The 17146-nt window shown below is 38.2% G+C and overlaps 1 protein-coding gene across 7 annotated transcripts in view; it reads left to right on the top strand.

The window, feature by feature from the left end:
* Positions 1-17146, top strand: part of NEK10 (NIMA related kinase 10) — a 309939-nt gene that overhangs the window by 219521 nt on the left and 73272 nt on the right. The window lies entirely within an intron of this gene.

Below are 17146 nucleotides of genomic sequence, written 5' to 3'. Positions count from 1 at the left end.
GAATTGTTATTTTGGAATGACTAGCAGTTTCTGCAATAGTTGTCTCTTGGGCTAAGAACTAAAATGAAACTCTTTGATTTGGCCTTTTGCAAGTCCCTGGTAACCTTCATAAGAGCTGTTCAATGGCCTTGGGTGAGGCTGGTGGTGGGAAGCCTGATTGTGGTGGTTTTAGAAGTTACAGAGGCAGAGATGGAGAGCAATTGAAGAAAGGAGTGGGCTGACAGTGAGCTGGTGGGGAATGTTTGGTGGAAAAGGGCCTTCTAGGATCAGGATGACTGTGGGGTGAGTGGACTGAGGAGAAGCAGCTGATGGAGAGGAGAGATTGAAGATGGTTCCCAGTCTCAGAGCAGCTTGGAGCTAGAGAGCAGGCCTGAAGGGATAGCCATCGACTGTGTCTGAAGAAAGAGAGGCAAAGATAAAATTAAGCTAGAGAGGCAGAGAAGAGGGATATTAAGGAATATTATACTTGGTGGTTTTGATTTTGGACACACACAGCAGTGAGCGGTAGCTTGCAAGTGAGCAGCGGCTGGAAGTGAGACCTTAGTTCCCTGACCGGGAATCGAACCCTGGTCACCTGGGTGGGAACCAGGAATCTTAACCGCTAGACCACAGGGACAGCAGCTAGAGTCTAAATCCCCAGTCCTTGTCTGCCTTGTAAGGAGGAATCTGACAAGGAGACAGTAGGTATAGAAGAAAGTAAAGTGTTTACTAGAAAAGCAGAGTACATGCGGAAAGACACACTGGTGAACTCAGCAAGAGAGTTGCAAAAGTCCCGCCTTTGGGAAGTTTAAATCCTTTATAAGGGGGCAGTCTTCTGGGCCTTTGTCTTCTTGCCAATCGACTTGCTTTGACCCCATGGCTAATTTGTCTCAGGACCCTCCCCTCCGTATGCACACACACCTCAGTCAAGATGGATTTCATCGCAAGGGTGTCTGGGAGGGAAAATAGCAAGACATTATGGTCTGGCCTCCCCTGCCTTTTTGACCCCATGGAGCCTTCCTGCATACGTGTAGTGTTTTCCTTGCTCCAAGGATGGGAAATGTGTGACTTCTTGATCTTCTAACAGGGTTTAACCCCTCTCTGTTCCTGCCATAAAAGTGTCCAATGTCTAGTATTTACCCTGTTCCTGTTGTTGTTTCTTATATTGAAGTGTAGATCTCAAAATGTAGACAGGAGGCTGGTCATAAATATGTAGCCCAGAGCCCATTTGTCTCTTGCCTCAGGAAATGTAAACAGGAGGCTGGTAGTGAATGTCTGGCCTGGAGCCCATCTTTTTTTGCTCCAGGAAGTGTGAATAGGAGGCCGGTTGTAAATGTCTAGCCTGGAGCCCATCTACCTCCTGACTCAGTTTCTGTTTATTAGATAAAGTTCCAGCTAACTGCTGAGAAGACGGTCTAGTCTGAGGAGTGTGATCAACTGGGAAGAGCCAGCATTGAGATGGCAGGGGACTAAGCAGCGACAGGCAGAGGGCTGCCAACAGCTCTGGGTCTACGGCAGCAGTGCAGGCCAGGCCATGTGTAAGTGGGTGTGCTTTACCAGTCAGGCTTTGTGGATGCAGGAAAAAACCTGACTCAGGCTGATTTATGCCACAGGGGGGTTCATTAGAAGGCTTTCAAGGACTCACATAATTAGGGAACTTGTAGAATCAACCTACGAAGGGATAGGAGCCAGGTCAGCCCCTGAAGTCTGTGGAGGAGGCACTCCCGGAAGACTTGTCAAGGCTCTAATGCGGGCCTGAATGAGCTCCCAGCTTGTTTGCTTTGTTTTTGCGTCGCCTCTCTTAGGATCCAGTGTCCTGCAACAGAGTTGGGTTGGCCTGGCTTGGATCAGGCCCTATTCCCTGCTGTGGAGAGGTCTGAGCCCCTTCACTGACAGCCTCTTCGGGTCCCTTGGGGGCCTTGCCACAGGGAGCAGGTGTGGATGCCAAGCAGTCCAAATGGGACCACAATCACTGCTGGGTTTGAGGGTGCCAGGAAGAGCATAACGGAAATGAATTTCCGAATGAAGAACCTGCCTAGTGAAATCTTGAGGGCTTCAGTTAGGTGGCAAAGGAAGGCTCACATAGAAAATCTTTTTTTTGTTTTGTTTAGTCAAATACACAACATCACTGATAACTTTATCTTTTCCAAGTGAGGTTCAGGAAGGGTTAGGGTGGAGCCTTTTTACTTCCTAAATCTCTTCTGGTGTCACTAGAAACAAAACCCAAGGAAACCTATCAGACTGCATAATACACCAGAAGGATCATTATATCCTGAGGGACCTCTCCCACTTCCCATTTCTGGGTGCCCACCCCAACCCAGCAGCTCTGCTTCTACTTGCTGTGGACAAGGAAGCCACACACAGCAGCCTGGAACATGGGAGCTCTTGCCTTCTCAGCCCAGGAAGTGAGGGGACAGGTGTGGGAGATGTGAGCCTGGCCATGGAGCTGGGGGTCTGAGCGACACCATGGAGTGGGTATGTCCTCCTCAACTCTGGCACCAGAGCTTCTCTACCTTAACCACATCATGAGTTCAGTAGAATTTTGTGAGCTGGTCTGGAAATCTGTCCACTGCCTGCATGGGGAAATGTTCCATGTGTTCTTCTCAAATAATTAACAAGTGCTCTTTGGAATCTAACTACTCCCTTTTAAGGTTTGCGATTATTTATATTTTTAAGAAAATCATCAAAAGGTTTTTCCTCTATGATTGGATGCTTTACTCAGTGATACAAAGTTGCATAAATATATAGAAGAGATGCAAAACAATTATTTTAGTACAAAAATAAATTATGACATATGGGTGAACTCCCTAATTAAGAGAATTTTATATTAAGATGGAACTTTTCAATCAGGTGAATTTAGGAATCTTAACATTGCCAAATAAATCTAGTCCTTTTTTCTAAAAGGATTCATGGAAAATTGTCTTGTTTGCAAGAGTTCAGCTCTTTAAAAACAAAGGAAACATATGTATTAGAGCTTGAAATGTTTTTTAAAACCTAGTCATTATCTAAACATTTTTAGCAAATTGGGTAAACTAGAATCATCAGAAAAAGGAAGTTCAATCTGAATCTCATTGAAAGAGAGATAGTACAGAGTGGGCTTTAACTTGGGGTTAACGACCAAGTTAAACAGGCAGAAAATGGAAGATGGTCCAGACGTTGAGGTTGATGAATCAGCAGGAGCAGGCATAAGTAAACAGGTGAATAAGGTCTGAGCTAAAATAACATGTGCAAAGCTGTGCCATGTGTGGGACAGTGTGACATGCCATCAGGGAACACATGTTGGTTTAAGGCAAGCCCTCTTCTCTCAAGGAACTTATGATGGAGGGCGGACAAAGGCAGACTTGAGAAGAAAATAAATGACAAAAAGCCTGTGATTCATACCAAATAAGAGGAGAGAAAAGTAATAACTTTTTGACTTCCTTCCAGGTATTCCCCAGAGCTTCAACGAATTAAAAGGAGACAATTCTAAAATATATTTATAATTTCTTCAAAAGGCATTGAATAAGGCTAAAGTTATTTGCAATCTAATTTGTTTAGAATTATCCTGGGTTTCTTGGTTTAGTAATATTAACTGTAAACCCCTCCTGCAAAATATTTAAAAGCTAAATGAAAAGTTAGAATCTAAAAGAAGATAGCAGAGCTACAAAATATAATAAAAATCAATTGAAAATCAAGCCTGCAGGTATTTTTGGCTATTTTATGCCACATATTAAATGGTAGAAGAGTTACATTGAGACCTGATTAGCTCTCCCAAGAGCTCCTTATTGGCTCCTAAAACAAGGGAGTTGGTCCCAAAAAGAAAAAGCCACAGAGAGGTGCTTACTTGATCTGAGCATGGTGTCCAGAGTTTAGAATTCAGACATGGTCCTGGCTACATGGTACACAGAGAAAGCTTAAGCATAAACTCGCAACTTTGGTCATCTCAGATATCAGGAGCTAGATTTAAGCCAATTGCCTGCTAAAGATCCAAGGTACCTCCCTAGTAACTTGAGGTAGACTTTCTTGAGCAACTGGGCCAGGCAAATGTACAAAACACGAGCAAATGAAACTAGAAAGGGCAGCTCCTGCCTCCTCAGAGAGGTATTGAATTCTCAAGGCTCGTGAAAGGAAACATGATATTAGAACTGGAAGGCATCCTGGTGATGTGATCCAAGCCGTCCCGTCATCAGATGATAAAACTTTTTTCAGGAATGTAATTACATATAACGTAATTACATTAATTAATGGCAAGACCCAGAAAGAGTCTCCAACTCTTAGATGTCCATGTTCCTTCTATGAACTATTTACCAGAATTCACTTGAAGCCAGAAAATAATTCCTTTGGGCTCCTTTTCTTGCCAAACTCCTCCCAGATCTCAGCCCTCCATCCCCAAATCACCAAAAGTCCTGAAAGCCAAACTCAAAGCTGAGATATTAGATCAGCAGAGAGTGCCCCATTCCTTGGCTCTGGAAATGCAGCCTTTCACTCATTTGCAGCAGAGGTGAGTCTCCAAATCTCCATTACCAGGTCTCCAGATACTAACTCTCTCCCACCAAGATGCCATGTAGCAGCCATTCCAGGGCTCTCCTGGACCCCTAGAAGACCTGGAGATGTCAGTGTAGCATTTTTAATATTACAGAAGTAGCCCATGGGGAATCTCCAGTTGACCCACATTCCGTAACAAACTACAAGTATATTACTAAGGATAATTTGCTTTTAGTTATGCCTTTGGTTTACTAGAATAGAGATTTGATTTTACATCTTTATTCTTTGCATGTAATTGAAGAGTCATAAATAAGAGTGTCACTTGGGATACTCCTCCAGATGTTTATTAATCTGAGTGGTCACCAAGTAGCTGCTTTAACTTCAATCGCTCATACTCTCTCAAGGGCTAACTAGTTAGCTGTCCTGAAGATACAGAACCATGAGATAAACTTACATTCAAGTTTCATTTAGTAAGTAACAAAAGGCAGATGAAAGTTAACTTAATTTTGTATTTTTACATATTGTTTTTAATGAATGCACACAGATCTTGTGATGGTCTATATGAATAACTTTCTTGGATGAGAATGTGAGAAATTATTTTGTTCTAAGAGCTTCAGTGAGGTATAATTCACACAAAGTAGATTACACCTATTTAAAGTGTGAGACGTGATGTTTTGAGTATGCATATCCCTGTGAAAACACAATTAAGAGAGTGGACGTATCCATCCAGAAGTGTCCTTATGCCCAGTTGTGCCCCTCACTCCTGCTTCTCACTCCCACCCCAGGCAATCATTGATCTGCTTGCTGCACTGTAGAGTAGTTTACATTCTAGAATTTAATATGAATGGGACTAAATAGGACCTACTCTCATTTGTCTGGACTTGCTTCCAGTCGGCATAATTAATTTCAGCATAATTAATTTGAAATCTGTCTATATTGTTTTGTGTATCAATAGTTCAATCCTTTTTATTGTTAAGTAGTATACCATTATATGGATATGCCGTGGGCTGTTTATCCATTTATCTGTTAATGGACATTTGAGTTCCACTGTTTAGCTGTTACAAATAAAGCTGCGATGAACATTTGTGTCTGTATGAACACATACTCCTTTCCTTTGGGGTAAGTGCCTATAAGTGAAATGGCTGGGTCATTATGGTAGGTGTATGCTTAACTTTTTAAGAAACTGCCAAACTGTTTTCTAGAGTGGTTGTATCATTTTTGCATTCCCAGTTTGAGAGATTTGAACTCACATGTTGAAGTTAATTATGGTATTTGTGGAAATCATCTTTTATTTTGATGTTTGCATCCCTGAAATCATAAGGAGTAAGAGGGAAAATGGAATTGACATTTTTTAAAAATTTATTTATTTATTTATTTATTTATTTATGGCTGTGTTGGGTCTTCATTTCTGTGTGAGGGCTTTCTCTAGTTGTGGCAAGTGGGGGCCACTCTTCATCGCGGTGCGCGGGCCTCTCACTATCACGGCCTCTCTTGTTGCGGAGCACAGGCTCCAGATGCCCAGGCTCAGTAGTTGTGGCTCACGGACCCAGCTGCTCCGCGGCATGTGGGATCTTCCCAGACCAGGGCTCGAACCCGTGTCCCCTGCATTGGCAGGCAGATTCTCAACCACTGCGCCACCAGGGAAGCCCTGGAATTGACTTTTCATGGTCAAACTCTCACAAAATATTATCTACTTCGAAATAATCATATGAAATAAATATCCTTATTGTTGATGTTTGTTTGATGTTTTGTGCACATTGACAGAGCTAGCCAAAAGCTGAGGTAATGTCTGTGTCAAGAAAAAAACAATTAAAAATTCAATAATTAGGACTTTCTTTGAAATTTCCAACTTTAATCATTTTCAATTATCTAAGTGATGTAAAAATCTCCTGCCTCCATTACTACTTGCTGGAAGAAAATTACAAATAGGCTTGGCCTTACCAGTTTCTGTCTGGGTTTTATATTCTCACTCAGTTGATATATATGTTGATAGTTCTAATTCAATAAATCATAACATTTTATTTCAGTTTACAAATAAATTGTCCTGTATAATGGAATTTGGTAATACACACAGGAGCTTCAGCCTCTTTGTCACATACACTAAAGTCCCAGTAAGCTTTGGTTATTGTATTATGACCTTCTATAAAATCCATTGATTCATCAATTAATATTTATTACTGTGTGCTGGCACATACCAGACTATGCCTGGTCCATCTTTGCATTCCCCAGGGCACAGTGTATTGCACATAGGTGCCAGTCCACAAATATTTGTCAATTAATAGAGGAATGACTGTTTTAGCATAAATTCTGTAACTCTCTGTAATTGGACTAAAACCTCACCCCCTGGCTTGAACCTACAGCCTTTGCCACAGTCAACAGCTTAAGCCCTTTTAAGACCCTGTTGCTCAGGCAGTAAGATTTTGCCATGCATCCTTGCATCCTGTTGCCAAGGCAACAGTGTACAGTTGACAGGCTGGTTTGAGACATCAGATGTTTGCAGCATCAGAGATGCCTGTGGTTCACAGCTTCTTTGATGAATCAATGTATGCATAATTGTATTCAAGGATGTGTGCCTGACTCTAGTCTTTGTGTATAAAGATGATTGTGGGCATTTGTGGCCATCCAGTATCATACATGTGACTGGAAAGACCTTGTGTGATCTCAGGACCTACAGATCTTGCCTCCCTTTAGCAGAAGTCTTGCTTATTTTGACTTGCAGCTATAGGGAATGGAGACCACCCACTCCTTTTTCATAATCCAGTTTCTAATAATCCGTATCTAGTTTCACTTAATTGAATAAATACTCTTACTCACTGCTTGCCAGAATTAACCTGGCCTAGTAGCCAAAGTCACAGTCAAGCAGCTTACAAAAACAATTATCAGTAAGACCATTGTATCCCTTTTCTATGGCAGTTCTAAAATTTCCTGGCTTACTGCTTATTAGTTTCTAGCTGTTATTGGAGCCCCAGGAGCACTGTGACACCTTCCTGCAGTGATACCAACTCCATTAACATTAAAAAGCCCTTAATGAGCAGGAGAAGGCAACCCTACATAATGTCACTTATTCATGCGGGACATGTTTATGAGTGTCACTACCTGAAAGAGACTTTCAAGCTGTAAAACGCTAGTGAGCTCAGATGGTGTGTTTGCATCATCTTAATGTTTTAAGCCATACCTCTCATTTCATAAGGTTAAATATTTCTTTCTATCAGCATCAAATACTATTGACTACTTTTCATAATTGAATTAAATGATGTGATGCACTTACAATGCATGTGAAAATATTTCCTTACTTCAGAAATATATTTAAAAGAATTTTGTGAGGCACAAAATTTTAGACTCCATCTCCTTCATGACCAGCACTCCTCTGACAAAATAATTATCCAAATAATTTACCTCATACTTGAATTAATCAGTGAAAACTTGATTTAAAAAATTACAAAGCTAATACCTCCAATTGCCACCTTACCTGTAGTAGTCAGCTAAGGTGAAAGTAGTAGGCTAACACTCATATTCAGCGCTTCAATTTCTGTTTTGGCTTTTTTTTACTGAAGTATAGTTGATTTACAATATTGTGGTAGTTTCAGGTGTACAGCATAGTAGCTTGTACTTCATTATAAGTTATTACAAGATAATGGCTATAATTCCCTATGCTATACAATATATCCTTATTGCTTATCTATTTTATACATAGTAGTTTTTATCTCTTAATCCTATATCCTTAGCTTGCCCCTCCATTCTTCCCTCACCCCTTTGATAATCACTAGTTTGTTTTCTACATCTGTGAGTCTTTTGCATAAATGTTCATTTGTATTATATATTAGATCCGCATAAGTGATATCATGCAGTATTTGTCTTTCCCTGTCTGACTTATTTCACTAAGCATATTTTCTAGGTCTATGCATGTTGCTACAAATGGCAGACTCTCATTCTTATAGCTGTGTAATATTCATACATATATATTACAGACAAGTATATATAAATATATACATATATATAAATATATATAAATATATATATATATATATATATATATATATATATATATATATATATATATATATATATATACCACATCTCCTTTATCCATTCATCTGTTGATGGGCACTAGGATTGCCTGGCTATTGTAAGTAGTGCTGCTTTGAACATTGGGGTGCATGTATCTTTTAAAATTAGTATTTTTGTTTTCTCTGGATATATCCAGGAGCAGAATTGCTGGATCATATGGTAATTGTATTTTTAGTTTCTTGAGGAACCTCCATATTGTTTTCCATAGGGCTGCACTAATTTACATTCCTATCAACAGTTTATGAGGGTTCCCATTTCTCCACACCCTCTCCAACATTTGTTATTTATAGACTTTTAAAAAATTTATTTATTTAATTTATTTTTGGCTTCATTGGGTCTTCATTGCTGTGCGTGGGCTTTCTCTAGTTGTGGCAAGTGGGGGCAACTCTTCATTGGGGTGTGCAGGCTTCTCATTGTAGTGGCTTCTCTTGCTGCAGAGCATGGATTCTAGGCATGTGGGCTTCAGTAGTTGTGGCATGCGGGCTCAGTAGCTGTAGCTCGTGGCCTCTAGAGCACAGGCTCAGTAGTTGTGGTGCAAGGGCTTAGTTGCTCCACGGCATGTGGGATCTTCCCTGACCAGGGCTCGAACCCGTGTCCCCTGCATTGGCAGGCAGATTCTTAACCACTGTGCTACCAGGGAAGCCCTATTTGTAGACTTTTTGATGATGGCTATTCTGACTTGTGTGAGGTGATATCTCATTGTGGTTTTGGATTTCTCTAATAATTAACAATGTTGACCATCTTTTCATGTGCCTGTTAGCCATCTGTATGTCTACTTAGGAAAAATATCTATTCTGATCTCTTTCCAGTTTTTGATTGGGTTGTTTGATTTGTTTTTTTTTTTTTAATATTGAGTTGCATGAGCTCTTTGTATATTTAAGATATTAACCCCTAGTTGGTCATATCAATTGCAAATATTTTCTCCCAGTCCATAGTTTTTTTTTTCCATTTTGTCAATTATTTCCTTTGTTGTGCAAAACCTTTAAAGTTTGATTAGGTTCCTTTGTTTATTTTTGCTTTTATTTCTTTACCTTAGGAGAAAGATCCAAAAAAATATTGGTACAATTTATGTCAAAGAGTGTTCTGCCTATGTTCTCTTCTAGGAGTTTTATGATATCATGTCTTATATTTAGGTCTTTAAACCATTTTGAGTTTATTTTTGTGTATGGTGTGAGGGAGTGTTCTAATTTCATTGATTTACCTATAACTGTCCAGCTTTCCCAACACCACTTGTTGAAGAGACTGTCTTTTATCCACTCTATGTTCTCAACTTTTTTTGTCATAGATTAATTGGCAGTAGGTGTGTGGATTTATTTCTGGGCTCTGTATGCTGTTCCATTGATCCATATGTCTGTTTTGTGCCAATAACACGCTGTTTTGATTACTGAAGCTTTGTAGTATTGTCTGGAGTCTAGAAAGGTTATGCCTCCAGATTTCTTCTTCTTGCTCAGGACTGCTGTGACAATTCTGGGTCTTTTGTAGTTCCATGTAAATTTTAGGATTATTTGTTCTATTCTGTGAAAAATGTCATGAGTATTTCGATAGGGATCACTTTAAATCTGTCGATTGCTTTGAGTAGTATGGCCATTTTAACAATATTAATTCTTCCAATTCAAGAGCATATTTCCATTTCTTTGAACCATCTTCAGTTTCCTTTATCAATATTTTATGGGTTTTGGTGTATAGGTCTTTCACCTCCTTCATTAAGTTTATTCTTAGCTATTTTATTTTATTTTTTGACATGATTTTAAATGGGATTGTTTTTCACTTTCTATTTCTGATATTTCATTGTTAGTGTAAAGAAATGCAACAGATTTCTGTATATTAATCTTGTATCCTGCTACCTTGCTGAATTCATTTCTTAGTTCTAATAGTTTTTGTGTGGAGTCTTTAGGTTTCTCTATATAGAGTATCATGTCATCTGCAAATAGTGACAGTTTTACCTCTTCCCTTCCAATTTGGACATATTTGTTTCTTTTTCTTGATTTTAGACTGCTGTGGCTAGGACTTTTAATACTATGTTGAATAGAAGTGGTAAGAATGGGCATCCTTGTCTTTTTCCTGAATTTAGCAGGAAGGCTTTCAACTTTTCATTGTTGAGTATTATGTTGGCTTTGGGTTTGTTGTAAGTGGCTTTTATTATGTTGAGATATGTTCCCTCTATACCCACTTTGGTGAGAGTTTTATCATGAATGGATATTGAATTTTGTCAAATGCTTTTTCTGCGTCTATTGAGATGATCATATGGTTTTTGTCTTTCCTTTTGTTAATGTGGTGTATCACATTGATTGATTTGTGTAAAGAACCATCCTTGGAATGAATTCAGCTTGATCACAGTGTATGATCCTTTTTATATATTGTTGGATTCAGTTTGCTAATATTCTGTTGAGGATTTTTACATCTGTATCCATCAAAGATATTGGCCTATAATTTCCTTTTTTTGGTAGTATCTTTGTCTGGCTTTGGTATCAAGGTTATGGTGGCTTCATAGAAAGAATTTGGGAGTCTTCAATCTTTTGAAAGAGTTTGAGAAGGATAGGTATAACTTCTTATTTGTATGTTTGGTAGAATTCCCCAGTGAAGCTATCCAGTCTGGACTTCGTTTCAGGAGTTTTGTTTTTATTACATATTCTATTTCACTTCTACAGATTGGTCTGTTCAAACTATCTATTCCTTCTTGACTCAATTTTGGCAAGCTGTATATTTCTAGAAACCTTTCCATTTCTTCTAGGTTGTCCAATATGTTGACTTATAACTGTTCATAGTATTCCCATATGATTTTCTGTATTTCTCTGATATCAGTTGTTATTTCTCCTCTTTCTTATTTTGTTTATTTGGGTCTTCTCCTTTTTCTTCTTGGTGAGCCTGGCTAGAGGTTTGTTGATTTTTCTTATCTTTTCAAAAAACCAGATCTTGGTCTTATCGATCTTTTCTATTGTTTTTTTTTCTATTTTATTTACTTCCTTTGTTTACTATTACCTTCCTTCTTCTGACTTTGGGTTTTGTTTGTTCTTTTTCTAATTTTTGTAAGTGGTAGTTTAGGTTGTTTATTTGAAATTTTTCTTGTTTTTTGAGGAAGGCCTGTATCACTGTGCACATTCCTCTTAGCACTGCTTTTGCTGCATTCCATAGATTTTGTAAGGTTGTGTTTCATTGTCACTTGTCTTGAGATAGTTTCTGATTTCTTCTATGATGGCATCATAGGCCCTTTATTTATTTATTTATTTATTTATTTATTTATTTATTATTTTTGGCTTCGTTGGGTCCTTTTTTTATATATATACACCTTTATTGGAGAATAATTGCCTTACAATGGTGAGTTAGTTTCTGCTTTATAACAAAGTGAATCAGCTATACATATACATAAATCCCCATATCTCTTCCCTCTTATGTCTCTCTCCCTCCCACCCTCCCTATCCCAGCCCTCAATGTGGTCACAAAGCACCGAGCTGATCTCCCTGTGCTATGCGGCAGCTTCCCATTAGCTATCTATTTTACATTTGGTAGTGTATATATGTCCATGCCATTCTCTCACTTTGTCACAGCTTACCGTTCCCCCTCCCCGTGTCCTCAAGTCCATTCTCTAGTAGGTCTGCATCTCTAATCCCGTTCTGCCACTAGGTTCTTCATGACTTTTTTTTTCTCTTTTTTCTTTTTCGATTCCATTTACATGTGTTAGAACACAGTATTTGTTTTTCTCTTTCTAACTTACTTCACTCTGTATGGCAGACTCTACGTCCCTCCACCTCACTACAAATAACTCAATTTCGTTTCTTTTTATGCCTGAATAATATTCCATTGTATATATGTGCCACATCTTCTTTATCCATTCATCTGTCGATGGACACTTAGGTTGCTTCCATGTCCTGGGTATTGTAAATAGAGCTGCAATGAACATTGTGGTACAAGACACTTTATGAATTATGGTTTTCTCAGGGTATATGCCCAGTAGTGGGATTGCTGAGTCATATGGTAGTTGTATTTCTAGTTTTTTAAGGAACCTCCGTACTATTCTCCATAGTGGCTGCATCAATTTACATTCCCACTAACAGTGCAAGAGGGTTCCCTTTTCTCCACACCCTCTCCAGCATTTATTGTTTCTAGATTTTTTGATGATGGCCATTCTGACTGGTGTGAGAGGATATCTCACTGTAGTTTTGATTTGCATTTCTCTAATGATTAATGATATTGAACATTCTTTCATGTGTTTGTTGGCAATCTGTATATCTTCTTTGGAGAAATGTCTATTTAGGTCTTCTGCCCAGTTTTAGATTTTTTTTTTTTTTTTGATATTGAGCCCCATGAGCTGCTTGTAAATTTTGGAGGATAATCCTTTGTCAGTTGCTTCATTTGCAAATCCTTTCTCCCATTCTGAGGGTTGTCTTTTTGTCTTGTTTATTGTTTCCTTTGCTGTGCAAAAGCTTTGAAGTTTCATTAGGTCCCATTTGTTTATTTTTGTTTTTATTTCCATTTCTCTAGGAGGTGGGTCAAAAAGGACCTTGCTGTGATTTATGTCATACAGTGTTCTGCCTATGTTTTGCTCTAAGAGTTTGATAGTGTCTGGCCTTACATTTATGTCTTAAATCCATTTTGAGTTTATTTTTGTGTATGGTGTTAGGGAGTGTTCTAATTTCTTTCTTTTATATGAAGCTGTCCAGTTTTCACAGCATCACTTATTGAAGAGGTTGTCTTTTCTCCATTGTATATTCTTGCCTCCTTTATCAAATATAAGGTGACCATATGTGCGTGGGTTAAACTCTAAGCTTTCTATCCTGTTCCATTGATCTATATTTCTATTTTTGTTCAACTACCATACTGGCTTGATTACTGTAGCTTTGTAGTATAGTCTGAAGTCTGGGAGCCTGATTCCTCCAGCTCCGTTTTTTTTCTCAAGATTGCTTTGGCTATTCGGTGTCTTTTGTGCTTCCATACAAATTGTGAAATTTTTTGTTCTAGTTCTGTGAAACATGCCAGTGGTAGTTTGATAGGGATCACACTGAATCTGTAGATTGCTTTGGGTAGTATAGTCATTTTCACAATGTTGATTCTTCCAATGCAAGAACATGGTATATCTCTCCATCTATTTGTATTATCTTTAATTTCTTTGATCAGTGTCTTATAATTTTCTGCATACAGGTCTTTTGTCTCCTTAGGTAGGTTTATTCCTAGCTAGTTTATTCTTTTTGTTGCAATGGTAAATGGGCGTGTTTTCATAATTTCACTTTCAGATTTTTCATCATTAGTTTATAGGAATGCAAGAGATTTCTGTGCATTAATTTTGTATCCTGCTACTTTCCCAAATTCATTGATTAGGTCTAGTAGTTTTCTGGTAGCATCTTTAGGATTCTCTATGTATAGTATCATGGCATCTGCAAACAGTGACAGCTTTACTTCTTCTTTTCCAACTTGGATTCCTTTTATTTCTTTTTCTTCTCTGATTGCTGTGGCTAAAACTTCCAAAACTATGTTGAATAATAGTGGTGAGAGTGGGCAACCTTGTCTTGTTCCTGATCTTAATGGATATGGTTTCAGTTATTCACCATTGAGGATGATGTTGGCTGTGGGTTTGTCATATATGGCCTTTATTATGTTGAGGAAAGTTCCCTCTATGCCTACTTTCTGCAGGGTTTTTTATCATAAATGGCTGTTGAATTTTGCTGAAAGTTTTCTCTGCATTGATTGAGATGATCATATGGTTTTTCTCCTTCAATTTGTTAATATGGTGTATCACATTGATTGATTTCCGTATATTGAAGAATCCTTGCATTCCTGGATTAAACCCCACTTGATCATGGTGTAAGATCCTTTTAATGTGCTGTTGGATTCTGTTTGCTAGTATTTTGTTGAGGATTGTTGCATGTATGTTCATCAGTGATATTGGCCTGTAGTTTTCTTTCTTTGTGACATCTTTGTCTGGTTTTGGTATCAGGGTGATGGTGGCCTCGTAGAATGAGTTTGGGAGTGTTCCTTTTTCTGCAATTTTTTGGAAGATTTTGAGAAAGATAGGTGTTAGCTCTTCTCTGAATGTTTGATAGAATTCGCCTGTGAAGCCACCTGGTCCTGGGCTTTTGTTTGTTGGAAGATTTTTAATCACAGTTTCAATTTCAGTGCTTGTGATTGGTCTGTTCATATTTTCTATTTCTTCCTGGTTCAGTCTCGGAAGGTCGTGCATTTCTAAGAATTTGTCCATTTCTTCCAGGTTGTCCATTTTATTGGCATAGAGTTGCTTGTAGTAATCTCTCATGATCCTTTGTATTTCTGCAGTGTCAGTTGTTACTTCTTCTTTTTCATTTCTAATTCTACTGATTTGAGTCTTCTCCCTTATTTTCTTGATAAGTCTGGCTAATGGTTTATCAATTTTGTTTATCTTATCAAAGAACCAGCTTTTAGTTTTATTGATCTTTGCTATCGTTTCCTTCATTTCTTTTTCATTTATTTGTGATCTGATCTTTATGATTTCTTTCCTTTTGCTAACTTTGGGGTTTTTTGTTCTTCTTTTCTAATTGCTTTAGGTGTAAGGTTACATTGTTTATTTGAAGTGTTTCTTGTTTCTTAAGTTAGGATTGTATTGCTATAAACTTCCCTCTTAGAACTGCTTTTGCTGCATCCCATAGGTTTTGGGTCATCGTGTTTTCATTGTCATTTGTTTCTAGGTATTTCCTCTTTGATTTCTTCAGTGATCTCGTTGTTATAAGTAGTGTATTGTTTAGCCTCCATGTGCTTGTATTTTTAACAGATTTTTTCCTGTAATTGATATCTAGTCTCATAGAGTTATATTCGGAAAAGATACTTGATACGATTTCAATTTTCTTAAATTTACCAAGGCTTGATTTGTGACCCAAGATATGATCTATCCTGGAGAATGTTCCATGAGCACTTGAGAAGAATGTGTGTTCTGTTGTTTTTGGATGGAATGTCCTATAAATATCAATTAAGTCCATCTTGTTTAATGAATCATTTAAAGCTTGTGTTTCCTTATTTATTTTCATTTTGGATGATCTGTCCATTGGTGAAAGTGGGATGTTAAAGTCCCCTACTATGATTGTGTTACTGTTGATTTCCCCTTTTATGGCTGTTAGTATTTGCCTTATGTATTGTGGTACTCCTATGTTGGCTGCATAAATATTTACAATTGTTATATCTTCTTCTTGGATCGATCCCTTGATCCTTATGTAGTGTCCTTCTCTGTCTCTTGTAATAGTCTTTATTTTAAAGTCTATTTTGTCTTATATGAGACTTGCTCTTCCAGGTTTCTTTTCATTTCTATTTGCATGGAATATCTTTTTCCATCCCCTCACTTTCAGTCTGTATGTGTCCTTAGGTCTGAAGTGGGTCTCTTGGAGACAGCATATATACAGGTCTTGTTTCTGTATCCATTCAGCCAGTCTATATCTTTTTGTTGGAGCATTTAATCCATTTACATTTAAGGTAATTATCGATATGTATGTTCCTATTCCCATTTTGTTAATTGTTTTGGGTTTGTTATTGTAGGTCTTTTCCTTCTCTTTTGTTTCCTGCCTAGAGAAGTTCCTTTAGCATTTGTTGTAAAGCTGGTTTGGTGGTACTGAATTCTCTTAGCTTTTGCTTGTCTGTATAGCTTTTAATTTCTCCATCAAATCTGAATGAGATCCTTGCTGGGTAGAGTAATCTTGATTGTAGGTGTTTCTCCTTCATCACTTTATATATGTCCCGCCAGTCGCTTCTGGCTTGCAGAGTTTCTGCTGAAAGATCAGCTGTTAATGTTCTAGGGATTCCTTTGTGTGTTATTTGTTGTTTTTCCCTTGCTGTTTTTTTTTTTTTAACATTCAGTTCTTTGGGGAATTATTTATTTATTTATTTTTGGCTGTGTTGGGTCCTCATTTCTGTGTGAGGGCTTTCTCTAGTTGCGGCAAGTGGGGGTCACTCTTCATCACGGTGCGTGGGCCTCTCACCATCGCGGCCTCTCTTGTTGTGGAGCACAGGCTCCAGACTTGCAGGCTCAGTAATTGTGGCTCATGGGCCTAATTGCTCCGCGGCATGTGGGATCCTCCCAGACCAGGGCTCGAACCCGTGTCCCCTGCATTGGCAGGCAGATTCTCAACCACTGCGCCATCAGGGAAGCCCATCCCTTGCTGCTTTTTAATATTTTTTCTTTGTATTTAATTTTTGGTAGTTTGATTAATATATGTCTTGGCATATTTCTCCTTAGATTTATCCTGTATGGGACTGTCTGTGCTTCCTGGACCTGATTAAATATTTCCTTTCCTATATTAGGGAAGTTTTCAACTATAATCTCTTCAAATATTTTCTCACTCCCTTTCTTTTTCTCTTCTTCTTCTGTGACCCCTATAATTCGAATGTTGGTGTGTTTAATGTTGTCCCGGAGGTCTCTGAGACTGTCCTCATTTCTTTTCATTCTTTTTTCTTTATTCTGCTCTGCAGTAGTTATTTCCACTATTTTATCTTCCAGGTCACTTACCCGTTCTTCTGCCTCAGTTATTCTGCTATTGATCACTTCTAGAGTATTTTTCATTTCATTTATTGTGTTGTTCATCATTGTTTGTTTGCTCTTTAGTTCTTCTAGGTCCTTGTTAAATGTTTCCTGTATTTTCTCCATTCTACTTCCAAGATTTTAGATCATCTTTACCATCATTAC

Source organism: Balaenoptera ricei, chromosome 11 (assembly GCF_028023285.1).
Source record: "Balaenoptera ricei isolate mBalRic1 chromosome 11, mBalRic1.hap2, whole genome shotgun sequence".
Classification (NCBI taxonomy): Eukaryota; Metazoa; Chordata; class Mammalia; order Artiodactyla; family Balaenopteridae; genus Balaenoptera; species Balaenoptera ricei.
Note: the sequence above shows the minus strand (reverse complement) of the source record. Positions and strands in the feature narration are given on the sequence as shown.